A 17315-nucleotide genomic window follows, 5' to 3' on the forward strand; every position below is an offset into this window, starting at 1 on the left:
GACGCGTCTTGCAGGGAAGATGGCAGAAAGTGCAGAGCCCAACTCGACCGCAGCAGAGAAAGAGATTTTAACTCCATAATCTAAAAAGCCATGTCTGGAAGTACGTTGGATTTTGGTCGGTAGGAGGTAAAATAGTTGATCCGCGAGATAAAGTTATATGTAAGCTATGTAAGATACAGTTAGCATACCATGCCTCATTTTATTTAACGTTAAATAGAAACATTACTAAAATGTAGGCTACTGTACTGACTGAAGAGATATAGCATGAATAAAGGATAAATGCACTCCTTCCACTGGTGTGATTATTTACCATGTCAAGGAAAAAGCTCCATGTTTAGCACAGCACAGCTCGCTCAGAGCGCTCAAAATGCTGTAAAACTTTATTTAAAATTGTAAATATTTGTTTCAATCACTGAATGAAGCCTGCTATATTTGGGACGAGTTGTGAGTCTCACGACCTTGAATTGCTTGCACAAAACTCTTGATCAGCTCAAACTCTTTGGCTCACCCAAGAAAGGGTTGCCTGCATCAACTCCTACTATTGGATTGTGCAGGCTATAGCTTTGGCATATCAGGTGCGCAATCTGCCTTCACCTATAGCCTTGAGGGCCCATTCTACCAGGGGCATGGCCTCCTCGGTGGCCCTTCTCTCCGGAGTCCCTATGCAGGACATCTGTGAAGCGGCCAGTTGGGCTACTCAGCACACTTTTATAAGATTTTACAGCTTACACCTCCCTGCGACACCTGGCGGCAGGGTACCTAATTGTGCATGGTTTCCAGTTTCATAATAGGGCAGGCGTATCCTTGCTGTGGCCTAGTGGGTACTCGTTCCCTCTATATATAGGGAACGTCTCGGGTCCCAACGTCTCGGGAACGCCTCAACGAGCACTGCTTCTCGTTGCCACACCGCGTATCGTTTGGGAGCATTTTGCTTCCTCGCGATAATTGACGCTACAATGCGCCGGGCTCCCCTTTATAGCTTCCCGGTATGCCGTCATATCTACGTCATGATGTAGCACCAATCAGGATTGGACTAGTTTCATTCATTCTCCAGATGCGTTGATGCTTAGGGAGCATCCCCAAATTCGTCGTTTCGACACAGTGCTCGTTCCCTCTCAGGGAACAAGGGTTATATATATAACCCGATACGTTTTTACCACTAACTTTAATGAACAGAATATTTTTAAAAGTGGTATAATAACTAAACGTGTTTGAAACAAGTATCATATTTACTCCAACACAGAGATAAACCATTAATACTGTAGCTGTTCTCTTTGTAGTGAATAGAGACATTTTCAGAAAGGAATACCAAAATACCACATTCCTTGGGAAGGAATATAAATATTCCTTTTCCATCTGTTGTTCTCCAAAATAACTATCACTACTGACAAGTAGAAAATGCACACTTAATGACTGATGAGCTGGACAAAGAAAACAAACTGAAAACAAAACAAAGCTGTTGTTCTTGTTCTAATGACCAGCACTGTTATTGCTGTTACAATCTAAACGCTCTCTCTATCATTTCCTCAGCAAAACACTTGGCATTAAAGTTCAGTATTACACAGACCCTAAAACATGTGGACAATGTGAACCTAGTTGGAGCTCTCTTCAGTCCTTTTTTGTGCATGCATTTTCTGTCTTTTCCTCCAGTTTTTCCACTATTTTTCTAACCCACACTAACGGGCAAACAGCATGCAGTGCTTTAGATTTCAGAACTGATCTGAAAATAGCCTCACTATTGAGCCATATTTGAATGAGAGGGTCATCTGAATAGCTGCTGAGCACATGCACCAGTTCATTCTCCAGTTAGCTTACTACAAAATAACACCCAGTTGCTTTGCTGGAACATCCAACATTGCTGCCATTAAACATTGATACATCGTCTACTTACAGATAAACATGGAGGGAATAAAGTTTAAATGTCACATCTGAGTTCTGTAAAAAAAAAAAAAAAAAAACGCATTTCATGGATTTTTGGGATAGTCGCTTTTGACTTCCTTCCTTGGTACATATCAGCTGTAGCAGAAGGGCATGTGAGGAAAGATAAAATGAGATTCCACTTCCAATGAACCATCTCATTCTCACAACATGAAGCCAAACACCAGCTCTGACTCAGAGACTGTAACCTAAACTAACCTTAAAAGATTATTTCTGCTGTGAAGATTACTAGATTTGGAGTCTCTTCTCTCTTACTAGATACAGGGGTTGGGGTCTTTCACAAAAAGAAAATCTAATGTCTTTGAAAAGTTAAAAAACAAACAAACAAACAAAAACCAAAAATTCAGTTTTGGCTACCATGCATGAATTTTGTGGTCCACAATAAATGTAATTGTTAAACAAAACAAACCCACCTTATTTTAATCATGTACTAACATGTAACTGAATAATTTGGTACAGTGTACTTATTGTGTACTACATGTGTTTTTTAAATTAACTAATACCAGCATGTCCTTACATCTATAATTACAGTTGACACTTCCTTTCCCCCTTAACCCACACCTCAATAGAAGCATGAACACAATCAATTGTACCAAACAATTACTTGTTTGATTTTTTACATAAATTTACATTTTTTACATTGCTTAAAGTTAGATACCTAACATAAAGTATCATTAAATAAAACACACGTATAGAGTATATTGACAAGAGTATTGGGACACCCCTCCAAATCATTAAATTCAGGTGTTTCAATCATTTTCATGGTAAAGGTGTATAAAATTACTCTCAGGAGCTCAGTGAATTCAAGAGTGCCATCTGTGAAATAAGTTCATTCATGAAATTTCCTCACTACTAAATATTCCACAGTCAACTGTTAGTTGTATTATACTTTAACAAAGTGGAAGCAATTGGGAACAACAGCAACTCAGCCACAAATGGGTAGGCCAGGAAAAATCTAAGGATGGGAACTTTAGGCTAAAATAATATTCTATAGGAATTTAATAGCTGTGAATTATTTGATTATTATTCAGAGAGAGAGAGAGAGAGAGAGAGAGAGAGAGAGAGAGAGAGAGAGAGAGAGAGAGAGAGAGAGAGAGAGAGAGAGAGAGAGAGAGAGAGAGAGAGAGAGAGAGAGAGAGAGAGAGAGAGAGAGAGAGAGAGAGAGAGAGAGAGAGAGAGAGAGAGAGAGAGAGAGAGAGAGAGAGAGAGAGAGAGACTTTTGACTTTTCAAAACCCTTTAATTACAATTAAAAACAGGTTTGCATAATTACATCATTACACATACGCACAAAACAAATTTATACAAAAACAAAACAAAAAAATACAAAAATAAATAAATAAACAAAAATAAATAAACAATAATATAATTTACAGCTTCATTTCTAAACACCCGTCACTTATTTTGCATAAAATCCCGTTTAAACACCAAACTTCCTCAAAAATTTCCAATTTTTCAACTAGTTTATAATAGGCAAATTCAACCGCTAAACGAGCAGAAATCAATCCTTTACATGTTAAAACAACATTAGTGGAACCTTTTTCCAAAATCTTAGCCTTTCGTGTCAACCATATACTTAATTTTACTTGTCCAAACAAATAATTCAAAAATACATCAACATTTCTTGTTTTATACCGATACTTAGGACCATAAATAAAAAGTTCTTGGCTAAAAACATGACCCACCATATCACACCATTCATTTAACATTTGAAAAACCAACTCTAATCTGTTACACTCCGAAAACAAATGAAAAACAGTCTCAGTTTCTGAACAAAAAGGGCAAGTATCACTAACACTGGAGTCCAAATGAGCTTTATGTTTATTTGTGGTTAATATTCCATGCGTGATCCTCCACTGTAAGTCAGCAGTTCTTTTATCAATAGGAATTTTGTATAAAGTTCTCCAGCTATATTTAGGTGAGAAATCTCTACCAAATATTGCTCGCCATTTAGACTCACATACTTGTTTCAATTCTTGAAAACGTATTACTTTTACACAAACAAGATACATGGATCTCTTGCCCACCTCGCTGAATAAACTGAGTTCTGGAGTGTTGAATGTGAGTAATTTTCCCTCCTCCTCTTGCCATGAGTCCACACACATTTTTATTTCCAATTCCGGAAAAACTTTCACATTATCCTCCTTTTCTCCTCCTATTAATTCTTCATTCAGAGCACATTTAAATTCAGAAGGTACGGCAGCTATAATTTCAGTTAAAAGTCTTTCAGAAAAACGCAAGGATTTCACACCAATCTTTGTTGCAACATCTTCTGGGGTTAACCACCCATCATTATTCAAAAAACATGACACCTTGATGAGACCAGCTCTTACAAGTGCATTTCTTACTGAAACAGAATTTAAACTTTTCACAGTGATCACAGGATTATACAATATAGGTTCTTCTTTTCCCCAAAAACTTTGTATGGATCCTTGATTTCGGGAGTTTGAGAAAACTTTCCAAACCCTAAGCATTGTCTTATAAAAAGGTGTTAAACCGCTTAAGTCCACTCCATCAAGATCCATTAAAAAAAGATGTCGATCAAGGTCCAACTGTCCTCCTTTTTTCAGCAATCCACAGGCCACATCTGTCCATCTGACGTGCCTTTTATACAAAAGTCTTTGAGCAGCCTGTAATCTAAAAGCAGCAACTCTGCATTCAATGTCAATAAGTCCTTGACCTCCTTCACAAATTGGTAAATACAGGGCAGCCGCTCTCAGCCAATGCTGTCCTGACCAAAAAAAATTAACCAATTGTCTCTGAATTTCCTTCATGAGGTCAGAAGGAGGATCCAAAATAGCCATTTTATGCCACAATGAAGATGCAATAAGATTATTTGCGATCAAGACTCTTCCTCTGTATGATAATTTAGGGATTAGCCATTTCCAGTTGGACAACCGTACACACATCTTTTCAATCAGTCCATCCCAGTTTTTCTTTTTATACAAGTCAGAACCTAAAAAAACCCCTAAAAATTTTAAACCATCTCTACTCCATTCAACATTTCCAGGTAGTCTTGGTGTCAAGCTTGTGGTTCCACACCATAGAGCTTCACTCTTCCCCCAATTTATTTTGGCCGAAGAGGCCTTTTCATAACATTCAATACAACTTAATATGCTTTGTATATCTTCTTTATCTTTTATTATTACAGTAAGATCATCAGCATAAGCCGAAAGTTGTATGGGTTTGTTAAACGATCCTTCAATGAATAAACCCTTTAATGAGGTTCTCAATTTACACAGAAAGGGTTCAATAACTAGACTGTAAAGTTGACCCGAAAGTGGGCAACCCTGCCTTATTCCTCTTCTGACTTTTATAGGTATACTTAGCCCTCCAGGGACTTTTACCATACATTCGGCTTTTTCATAAAGTAATCGAATCCATGAAATAAAACCATTTCCACAGCCATTTGCGCTTAAAACATCAAACAGATAAGAGTGATCCACTCTGTCGAAAGCCTTTTCTTGGTCTAGGGATAATATTCCTAAATCCATATCATTTAACATCGAATAATCAATGACATCTCTTATAAGAAATAAATTATCTCTAATGCATCTATTCTTTATACAATAAGATTGATCACTGTGAATTAATACACCCATATGTTCATTCAATCTATTAGAGATACACTTAGAGAAGATCTTGTAATCCGTAGTCAGCAAAGCTACAGGCCTCCAATTCTTAAGCAAAGTAAGATCACCTTTTTTAGGTAGAAGAGAAAGAATTGCTCTTCTACAACTAGTAGGTAAACAACCTGTTTGTATCGAATATAAAATCATTTCATAATAATCTTTACCAATAATTCCCCAAAAATATTTAAAAAATTCTGAGGGAAGACCATCTAAACCAGGAGACTTTCCTGTTGATAACTCTTGTACAGCTCTAGTTACTTCTTCAAAACTTAAAATACAATCTAGAAGATCTTTATTCTCCAAGTCAAGTTTTGGAATTGAATCCAATAATTCAGTTTTACAATCCAAATCTGTCGTTTCGTCATCATACAATTTAGAATAAAAATCAACAACATATTTACTCATTTCAGATGGATCATAGCATAAATCACCTCTATCATTTCTTAAACACCACATTTGTTTCTCTTGACACACTTTTTGTTCCAAATTAAAAAAGAAAGATGCTGGTCCATCAATATCTCTATTGTGAGAAAAACGAGCTCTAATAAGAGCTCCTTTTACTTTTCCTTGTAATAAGTTTTCTAACTGTAGCTTTTTTTCTTTGATAACATTTTGTAATATATTTTCATGTCTTTCCAACATTTTATTTTCTATTTCAAGAATCTCCGTTTCAAGTTCTTTAATCGTACTTTTTATTATTTTTGAGGAAAAGCAAGAGTATTGTTGACAGAAAACCCTAATTTGGGTTTTTCCAATTTCCCACCACTGAATAATGTCTCTAAAATCATTTTTCTGCATTTGCCATTTTTGCCAAAAATAATTAAAATTTTCACAAAAAACAGCATCTTGTAATAGCTTCTTATTAAAATGCCAATATGAACCCACATTTTTTTGCTTTGCTAATACACAATCTATTGTAATCATTTTATGATCTGAGATAATATTAGGGATTATATCAGCATTACAGACTCTATTCCTTGAGTTATTTGAAATATAAAACCTGTCTAATCTTGCCGCATAAACCCTTCCTTCTGAAGCCTTAACCCAGGTATACTGTTTTAAGGATGGATTTTCAGTTCTCCATACATCATTTAGCTCTAACTTTTTAACAATGTTTGCCAAAACAGATGAAGACTGATAATGTATTTCTTCACTATTCCTGTCCATGCTAAAATCTAAAGTACAATTAAAATCTCCTCCCATAATAACAATATCTTTTGATTTTAATGCACTTAGAAACGCCTCAATTTTCTTAAAAAGGACAATTCTCTCAGATCCTTTATTATGTGCATAGATATTCACAAAAAATATATTAAAAGTATTTAATTCAGCTTTTACAACTAATGCACGACCAGGCTCTATCTCATGTTTAGATAAAACATTAACCTTGCAACTCGGACTAAAGCATATTGCAACCCCCGAACTAACATTAGTACCGTGACTAAGGATATACTTCCCTTCCCACCATAAGCCCCATTCCACTTCGTTACTTTTATCGCTGTGGGTCTCTTGAAGAAAAGTTACTCCAGAGTTTTTTAATTTCAAAGATTCTAAAAGCAACGCTTGTTTTTTCCTATCTCTAAGGCCATTTACATTTAAGGATGTTACTCGCAATGGCTCCATGAGAAAAAGAGATAAAGAAAAGCAGAAAAGAAAGGACAAACAAAGAGACAGACAACCAGCCATTATATTTTTTTATAAACTCCCTTCGCCTCCTTTCCTACTCTTTTCTTTTGCCTAATCGTGCCTAAAAGTTTTTTTAACTGAAAGCGCTTTTGTTGCGATAACACGGAAAAATTGTACGTCTTCCGCGCCCACACCACTGAAGCAATGAATTTATCCAAATCCGGAAAATAATCAGCAACCTCTACCCTTCTGCCTTTTGTTTCATCCAGAAACACATTAATCTGTTCCACTGTGTATAAATCCTCACCTTCTTTTGGACAATCAGACATATCAGAACAACAATCATCATCATCATCGTCATCATCATTTTTTATTCCATCATCTTGACTCATAAATACGACCTCATCAGAAACCACCTCTTCAACAGCAGTCACCCCTTTTAAGGCTATTTCACTGCTACAAGGCTGTTCTAGCAAAAAACCAGCAGAATCACTAGAATTTGCACTCACCTCTTTCTCTTGAACAGTATCCACGCCTTGAACTGCCGAGACTTTCTCTGTTATCCGATTCTGGTCAACCTGACTCTCCACTGTAACTTCGTTTTCCACCTCTTGTTCTTCTCTTATCCGATTCTCCTCTGGTCTATTTTTATGTGGACACGAGAATCGTTTGTGGCCTATATCACCACACTCAAAACACCGTAAGCTTTCGGTGCTTGCATATAACACATAGGAGCTATCGCCGTCATTTACTCTAAAAGACACGTCCAAAGTTTTATCCTGAGAATTTAAAAACATATGAACTTGTCTTCTAAAAGACAGCACATGTTTCAGTGCCGGGTTTTTACATCCTAGAGGTACCATCTTAACTGAACTGACTATTTTCCCAAAACGAGACAATTCTTTAACAATCGCTTCACTTTTAATGAACGGAGGAACGTTTGAGACTGTGACTTTGGTAGCCGGTGCATACAACGGAGTTGTCGGCACAAACATTCCTTTCACCCAAAGCCCATTTTCAATTATTTGATTTACAAATTGTTCGTTCTTCAAAAACACTACTACAGCCTTATTCATTCTTGATGCTGAATTTATATTTTCGTGACCAATCTGATCACCAACTACAACCAATACATCCTCAATCGAAGCGGTCGCCTCCGGTACACATCTAAACCCATTCCGGAGGGAAACCGACGGCGTTCCCCCCGCAGGAGAAGAAGCCATGTGCACGCCAACCAAGGCCGCACAGTAGAAAGGAAAAAACAAACAATCAAAAGAAAAGAAAAGAAAAAAGAAAAGAAAAGAAAAGAAAAAGAGAAAAAATAAAAAATAAAAAATAAAATATTTCAGAAAAAGAAAAAAGAAAAACGTAGAAACAACAATATATAACAATTAGAAACGCTCTCACACACGCATCCACTCACGCAAACCCACTCCATGAGAGAGAGAGAGAGAGAGAGAGAGAGAGAGAGAGAATGTGACTTTACTTTTGGTATAGAAGCAAATTCAGACACAGACCTTGATCAGATGTTTCAGAGACCATTCACACTCTCAATCTGTATGATAATAAACGATAATATGTTTAATTCATTAGGGAATAGGCTACAATAACTCAAGCCATTACATTATTGTAACAAGCTGAAACTATTACTGTTATCTGACTTTGCATGTGAGAAAATATGTTCTTCTTCTGTTGTCTCGGGGCTTTTACACTGGCAGTTTAGTTCCAAATGGGGCACGGTTCGCATAAAAAAATGCTAATGTGAAAGCTGTTATTTGGAGCTTGGTGTGCAGTGAGGTACTGAACCCCTAGAACCCACAAACTGAGTTTGGTTGCACTCAAACTCTGCCGCGATTCACGTGAATGTGAAAGCAACACTCCGGTGTGACTCAGGTGCACACTTGTTCAGAAGAAAAGTAACCAGTGTATGCATTTTAGCCAATTATAATGTCATTAGTGCACATCAGTGCACAAAGCTAGATTCATAAAGCCATGGATGAGTGAGTTTGGTGTGAAGGAACTTGACTGACTGGCCTGAATTAGAGTGGAGACTGTGAGCCGGGCCTTCTTGTCCAACAGCAGTGCCTGACCTCACAAACGCTAAGAGAATGGTTAAAAACTCCTAAACTTGCCTTCTCAGAAGAGTTGAAGCTGTTAGCGGCAAAGGGTGGGGCCAAGTCCATATTAAACCCTATGGATTAAGAATGCCATGTCATTAAAATCTATGTGCATGTAATGGCAGGTGTGTCAAAACTTTTGGCAATATAATATATTGAACACCCTGCTATTTTGCAAGTTCTCCATCATGGAGGGGTCTGAAATTGTTTTCGTAGGTGCATGTCCACTGTGAGAGACATAATCTAAAAAAAAATCCAGAAATCACAATGTATGATTTTTAAACTATTTATTTGTATGATACAGCTGCAAATAAGTATTTGAACACCCGAGTAAATAAATGTTAATTTTTGGTACAGTAGCCTTTGTTTGCAATTACAGAGGTCAAACGTTTCCTGTAGCCGATGAATCTCATTATATTCTTTTCTTGTTCTGCTGTGTTCTCTCACTCTTGACTTGACATTTAAAGGGCGCACACATGTGTGTGTCCGTGCTTATATCGAATGATCTTGCGGGCTATGTAACAGAAATAATATTCCAATCAATCGCCGGTGGATGAGAAATAAATCATTGTATTTGTTTGATGAAGATGTATTTGAATCATTCCGGTTGCCACTTTCAAAACAACCCCTCCCTCATGGGAACTGAACTGGCAGGGGCATAGATTTGAATATAGCAGGCAGGGGCATAGATTAAATATGCAAATATTATCCAATCCCAGCCGTGGGTGTATACTTCCAAGTCTCCGGTCGGTGTGGCACGCCCATCAAAACCCAGCGTTCAGGAGGGAGCCTCAAAACCAGTGTAGAAAATAGCCTATTACTTATTAGTTTTGATGTTTTTGAATGTAAAAACCACACAAATGTCATTAGTTGACCTCATGACTGTATATCAGCACACTGTAATTACCTGCAGCATCGTGCCTACGGCCAAAACACCGCTGTGTGATTACAAATGAAATATAATTACAGTACAGTTCTGGATGGATTTTCTTGACATTTATAGTCCCCAGACAACAAAAAAAGAATGAAATCTATACTATACTGTGATCAAAATGTATGTACAGTAAGTGCATTAAAACGTTTATCAAAGGTCAAATTACTTTAGCAACCACAAACATAATTTTGTTTTTACTGGGAAAGTGTTCAAAACACTGAGCTCTGAATTAATGATTTCATACAGATGTAGTTCAGCCAAAATATGAGCGCTTGTATATACAGTGGGTACGGAAAGTATTCAGACCCCCTTAAAATTTTCACTCTGTTATATTGCAGCCATTTGCTAAAATCATTTAAGTTCATTTTTTCCCTCAATAATGCATTAATGTATACATAGCACCCCATATTGACAAAAAAACAAAAAAACAAAAGATTTGTTGACATTTTTGCAGATTTATTAGACAAGAATACATGAAATATCACATGGTCCTAAGTATTCAAACCATATGCTCAGTATTTGGTAGAAGCACCCTTCTGATCTAATACAGCCGTGAGTCTTTTTGGGAAAGATGAAACAAGTTTTTTACACCTGGATTTGGGGATCATCTGCCATTCCTCCTTGTAGACCCTCTCCAGTTCTGTCAGGTTGGATGGTAAACGTTGGTGGACAGCCATTTTCAGGTCTCTCCAGAGATGCTCAATTGGGTTAAAGACAGGGTTGATTGGTTGATTAAAGTCATTAAAGTTTTTTTTTTTTTTTTAGCAAACTCCATGCAGGCTTTCATGTGTCTTCCACTGAGGAGAGGCTTCTGTCAGGCCACTCTGCCATAAAGCCATGACTGGTGGAGGGCTGCAGTGATGGTTCCCTTTCTACAACTTTCTCCCATCTCCCAACGGAATCTCTGGCGATCAGCCACAGTAATCTTTGGGTTCTTCTTTACCTCTCTCACCAAGGCTCCTCTCCCCGATAGCTTAGTTTGGCCGGACGGCCAGGCTAGGAAGGGTTCTGGTTGTCCCAAATGTCTTCCATTTAAGGATTATAGAGGCCACTGTGCTCTTAGGAACCTTCGGTGAAGCTGTTTTTTTTTTTTGTAACTTTGGCCAGATCTGTGCCTTGCCACAATTCTGTCTCTGAGCTCTTCAGGCAGTTCCTTTTGACCTCATGATTCTCATTTGTTCTGACATGCACTGTGAGCTGTAAGGTCTTTCCTAATCAAGTCCAATCAGTATAATCAAACAAAGCTGGACTCAAATGAAGGTGTAGAACCATCTCAATGATGATCAGAGGAAATGGACAGCACCTGAGTTAAATATATGAGTATCACAGCAAAGGATCTGAATACTTCTGCAAAATCTGCAAAAATGTCAACAAAAATGTGTTTTTCTTTCAATATGGGGTGCTGTGTGTACATTAATGAGAGAAAAAAATGAACTTAAATAATTTTAGCAAATGGCTGCAATATAACAGCCATTTATATTGAAAAATTGAAGGTCTTAATACTTTCCGTACCCACTGTATTTAGTCAGATATGCTCCAACCTACTGTATTTCCTTAACTTATGTATTAAGTTATTACATGTATTTATTCTCCGTTCAATGTCAATGCCTGCTTTACTAAAAAATGATATTTGATTAATTAGAGCTTATTAGCATCTGGAAAGTGAAATGTTAACATCAACATGCTTTTTGTTGAACATTCACAGCAGTGCAACTGATACTTTTTAAAACAATCTTTACTTTTGTCAAAGGGTGTAAAGCTGCATATGTAGATAAAGCCTAACCTCAGCTCAGGAGAGTGTGTGTGTGTTTAGTATAAGAATCTACTGTTTCATCTCAAACACCCAGAGTTTGGCAGCGTTTTCCATTTTAGATAAGGCTCCTGCAGTGGTAAATGTGGCAGTCAGCCACAATCTCTCTGCCAGACAACACACATCCTCATTTACGAGCCACACACACATCAAGACTTCAAATTCCAGCTAGTCTTGCAAACAAAGCTATACCAGTGTTCTTACAAATAAGACCAACCACAGAATACTCAATTTTCAAAAAACTCATAATTTTCACTCATCAAGCCCACGATTCAATTACCAGAACAGGAGAAGATTTGCTATTGCACTGATAACATTGCTTTTGAACTGAATGTCAATTTTCATGAGCCACAGTAAATAAGACAAGAACAGTGACAGCACAATATATTAAGTGATATGGAGAAAGAGTGACCCAAGAAGAGGATGTACAGGAGGACATTGAGATAACGCAGAATGTTGCTTTTTATCTGCAATTACGGATAGTTAAAATAAAGCAACTTTGAAATGGAAATGCAATAGAAGGTTTATCCCCCAAGCTGGATTGTCGATATGTAACAAAACATACACACATAGAGAGATTATATACTTTTTTTTAGCATTGAGACTCTTTTCATTCAGTGTAAATCCCATTTCTGGCATGCACACCAATATCCACAAAACTAGATTTTGTGGGGCTCCATTATTCTTCTTAAAATTGGGGGCAGAATTTGATTGTGTCTGTTGGCAACTGACTTGATAATACAAACCCGATTCCAAGTTGGGACACTACAAATTGGGAAATAATAAGGAATGCAGTCATTTACATATCTCATAAACTTATATTTTATTCACAATAGAATTTAGATAACATATCAAATGTTGAAAGTGAGACATTTTGAAATATCATATTAAATATTGACTCATTTTGGATTTCATGAGAGCTACACATTTCAAAAAAAGTAGGGGACAGTTAATAATAAGAGGCTGGAAAAGTTAAATGTACATATATGGAACAGCTGGAGGACCAATTTGCAATGTATTAGGTCAACTGGTAACCTGATTGGGTATAAAAAGAGCCTCTCAGAGTGGCAGTGTCTTTTAGAAGTCAAGATGGGCAGATGATCACCAATTCCCCCAATGCTACAGTCAATAGTGGAGCAAAATCAGAAAGGAGTTTCTCAGAGAAAAACTGGAAAGAGTTTGAAGTTATCATCATCTACAGTGCATAAAATCATCCAAAGATTCAAAGAATCTGGAACAATCTCTGTGCGTAAGGGTCAAGACTGGAAAACCATACTGGATGCCTGTGAGCTTCAGGCCCTTGACGGCACTGCATCACAGACAGGAATGCTACTGTAATGGAAATCACAACATGGGCTCAGGATAGGGATGCTCATATTGACCATTTAACCGTGAACCGATAGTAAGATTTTTGACTGATTAACACCATCAGTTAAACGCTTTAAAGTTTTTTTTGTTTGTTTTTTTTTTTACTCACGGGCCGCGTCGATACATGCAACGAACAACACGTGCTGACACAGACATATTTTGCAAAATGAAGCAACGGTAAAGAAGCATACTGTGTGGGACCATTTCGACAGAAAGGGTGACTAAGTTACGTGCAAAATAAACTATGCGGTTATACAATACAGAACAGTATAGGCTACAAGCTCCTGACTGGTGTAGGAAAGCAAATGAACATCACTACCCAAGGCTGGCCACTCTAGTGAGGTGTCTCTGTATTCCCCGGGCATCAGTGCCATATGAAGCCTTGTTTAATGCTTTTCGTAGTGTGGTTTTTTTCCGAAAGCTTATCACAAATCTCAGCCCGAGTCTGACTGGAGCCCGTGTTTTTTTCTTTTTCTTTTGGGCTTACATTGGCTTATTGTTGCAGCCATTAAAATAGTTCAGTTTTGTTTTTAATGTCAAACTAGTTATATTTTGTTTCGGTTATTTATTAAGTTAATTTAGAAAAATATTTATAGCATTTTTTTGTTTGTTAAATAAAAGTTTTCATTTTTTTAAGTGAAGACCAAACGACCAGCGGCCAACAGTGAGTTAATCACATGTTTAATCAATTTAGCCTCTCAAATCAACTCTTGACTTGTCTTGCCTATAATAAAATCCATATATATAACACTTCAAGCATCACAATGTTAGTTAATTTAGCCTAGCCTACTATAATATTCCCTCCACAGTAAAAGGCATTTTTGACGAGCTGAGGAGGGCTGATAGCCTACAGCTCGCAACGTCGCTCGCAAACGAAACGAGCTAAACAATCTAAACAAATATAAAAAAAAAGAACATGAGGTTTGTCTTATCTTCCTTACACCTCTGCAAAATGAATATAAATCAGATCTTCAATTCCCAAGGTATAGCCTATATTAACATTCACAGCAACAAAAGCAAAAGATTCAAGATGCAGTTTATTCAGCAGCTTATTTCAAATTCAAAGACCGCAATATGAGAGAGAGCGACCTAAGCACTGGTATGATCATTTATTCAATTTTATTGAAGATCATTGTGTTTTTGAGGCTTATTTTAAGGTTAATTTATGTCCATTTGCGTTGGCTTGCTTTACTCATTTGAGGCGATGCGTGTTGCAGCACCATCATATCTATCTGACTACAGCATATAGCCCATAACATGCTCTCACACACGTTTATTTTTTAACCATTTGCCAGGAGTAAAATTAACACGTGGTTTAAACAACCAGATACACACACCTTCTGAATTGGTTTGTTTAAGTAATCGGAATTAAATACGTCTCGAAAGAATCTCGGAAGGCATTTATGCCTACTCCTGGTCATTTTGCAATCAGATAGATAGCCTACTTGGTCAGAGAAAACAAATGAAGGAACCAATTGTAAAAAGGCCATAACTCTAGCAGCTGAAGAAACGTGCGTTGCTGCTGGACTCTATATGTGTGAGTCATGTCTTGACAGTCGCGCAAGCTATTATGGCCTCATGTTGTTTCCACCAGCGCAGCACATTGTTTCTTTTAATTAATAAAATAAATATAAAACGAAGGAGAAGCCTAAAAAAGGTCCGAAGCCCAGCCCGCGTTTAGGTATGATGTGAAAATTGGCCTGAAGTCCGGCCCTATAGGGCGTAAAAAAGTCAGGGCTCTAGTGTGAATCTAGGTTCTGTTGTTAAGCTGTTCTGTATTCTGCTGTTTGCACAATAAAATAAACACGCAAAAAAGTATTTTTAACAGGTCACAGACACTCTTCAATTGTATTTTTATGTAATGCCAATTCAATATTATAATCTTACCATTTAACATTTAATAATCGATTAATGAGCATCGGTTGTCGTCTGGAAAATTAACCGAAATGAGCATCCCTAGCTCAGGAATACTTCCAGAAAACACACGGTGGATTGTCAGGGATGAACTAAATCCAGCGTGCTATTCGCTGTTGCTGGCTGAAACTCTATAGATCAAAAAAGAAGCCATATCTAAACATGATCCAGAAGCACAGGTGTTTTCTCTGGGCCAAGGCTCATTTAAAATGGACTGTGGCAAAGTGGAAAACTTTACTGTGGTCAGACAAATCAAAATTTGAAGTTCTTTTTGGAAAACTGGGACGCCATGTCATCCAGACTAAAGAGGACAAGAACTCAAGTCTCTGATCTCTGATGGTATAGGGTTGCATGAGTGCGTGTGGCATGGGCAGCTTACACATCTGAAAAGGCACCATCAATGCTGAAAGGTATATTCATGTTCTAGAACAACATATGCTCCCATCCAGATGTCGTCTCTTTCACCTTGAAGACCTTGCATTTTGCAACATAACGATGCAAGGCCAGATACTTCATCAATTACAACATCATGGCTGTGTAGAAGAAAGATACGGGTACTGAAATGGCCAGCCTGCAGTCCAGATCTTCCACCCATAGAAAACATGTGGCGCATCATTAAGAGGAAGATGCGACAAAGAAGACCTAAGACAGTTGAGCAACTAGAAGCCTGTATTAGACAAGAATGGGACAATATTCCTATTCCTAAACTTGAGCAACTTGTCTTTTCAGTCCCCAGACGTTTGCACTCTTATAAAAAGAAGAGGGGATGCCACACAGTGGTAAACATGGCCTTGTCCAAAATTTTTTTAGATGTGTTGATGCGATAAATTTAAAATCAACTTATTTTCCCTTTAAAATTATACATTTTCTCAGTTTAAACATTTCATATGTCATCTATGTTGTATTCTGAAAAAAAATATTGCAATTTGAAACTTCCACATCATTGCATTCTGTTTTTATTCACAATTTGTACAGTGTCGCAACTTTTTTTGGAATCGGGTTTGTAGAAAGTACCAGCAGCACGTTCTGTCTTATTTCCGAAGACAATTTGACAGTTTGACATACCCAACTCGTCCCACTGGCTCATCTCATTTGCTCCAGTGGAATCTTGTTGGTATTACAGGTACTGAATTTCGGCACAGGGTTGCTATTGCACATAATTTTACTCATTCCTGCAGGTTTTGCACTCGCACCAAACGCTTTAGGTGATAAGCTGATAAGTGGCACACACATAAAGCAGCCTCTCAAACATCTCACTCTTAAACGGCAAGTCTCAAAATGCAAGTATGCAGGCAAAAAGTCATTTTTGAAATGTAAATAATTGGAAAAGTTTTTGTGTAACTGTATATTGCATCTGTACATGCGCTCTTAAAATGATAGCAGCCTAATATACCTTATGCTGTCTGTCATGTTATTTAGAGAATAAAGACAAAGCCACTCTTTGCACTTGAATGAATAACTAATGTAACTTTAATTGTGAGCCGTAATCGGTATTTCATTTTTACAGTGAATTATATGCAGTGTTATTTTACATTTGATTTCTTTATTTAATTTCTATAGTATTTACACAAATACAACTCTTAGACCTACCTGAAAAACTTAAAACTGTTTATTTTATTTGTGTTTTTATTCTGTTGCAATTATTTGTTATTGTTTGCAATTTATCTGTTCTTTTTTCTTATCTGTCTTTTTGTGAAAATTCCATGTTTCAAATAAAGCCTCCCTGTGCTATTTGTAAGCTATTGCAAAAAAAATGACAAATTATCACAAAAAAGATAATAATAAAACCATATATATATATATATATATATATATATATATATATATATATATATATATATATATATATATATATCATATTGCAGTTTTCCCCGCAGTATCGACAATAGTATCAAATATGAATATTTTTCGAGGTATCATATTCCATTATAGTGAGAACACTATTCCGGTCAAGTGTGGATAAAAGCTCCATTTATCA

General features: G+C 37.0%; 1 protein-coding gene across 6 annotated transcripts in view; it reads right to left on the reverse strand.

Moving 5' to 3' along the window:
- Window positions 1-17315, reverse strand: part of specc1 (sperm antigen with calponin homology and coiled-coil domains 1) — a 175474-nt gene that overhangs the window by 81347 nt on the left and 76812 nt on the right. The window lies entirely within an intron of this gene.

This window comes from Pseudorasbora parva, chromosome 3, assembly GCF_024679245.1.
Source record: "Pseudorasbora parva isolate DD20220531a chromosome 3, ASM2467924v1, whole genome shotgun sequence".
Classification (NCBI taxonomy): Eukaryota; Metazoa; Chordata; class Actinopteri; order Cypriniformes; family Gobionidae; genus Pseudorasbora; species Pseudorasbora parva.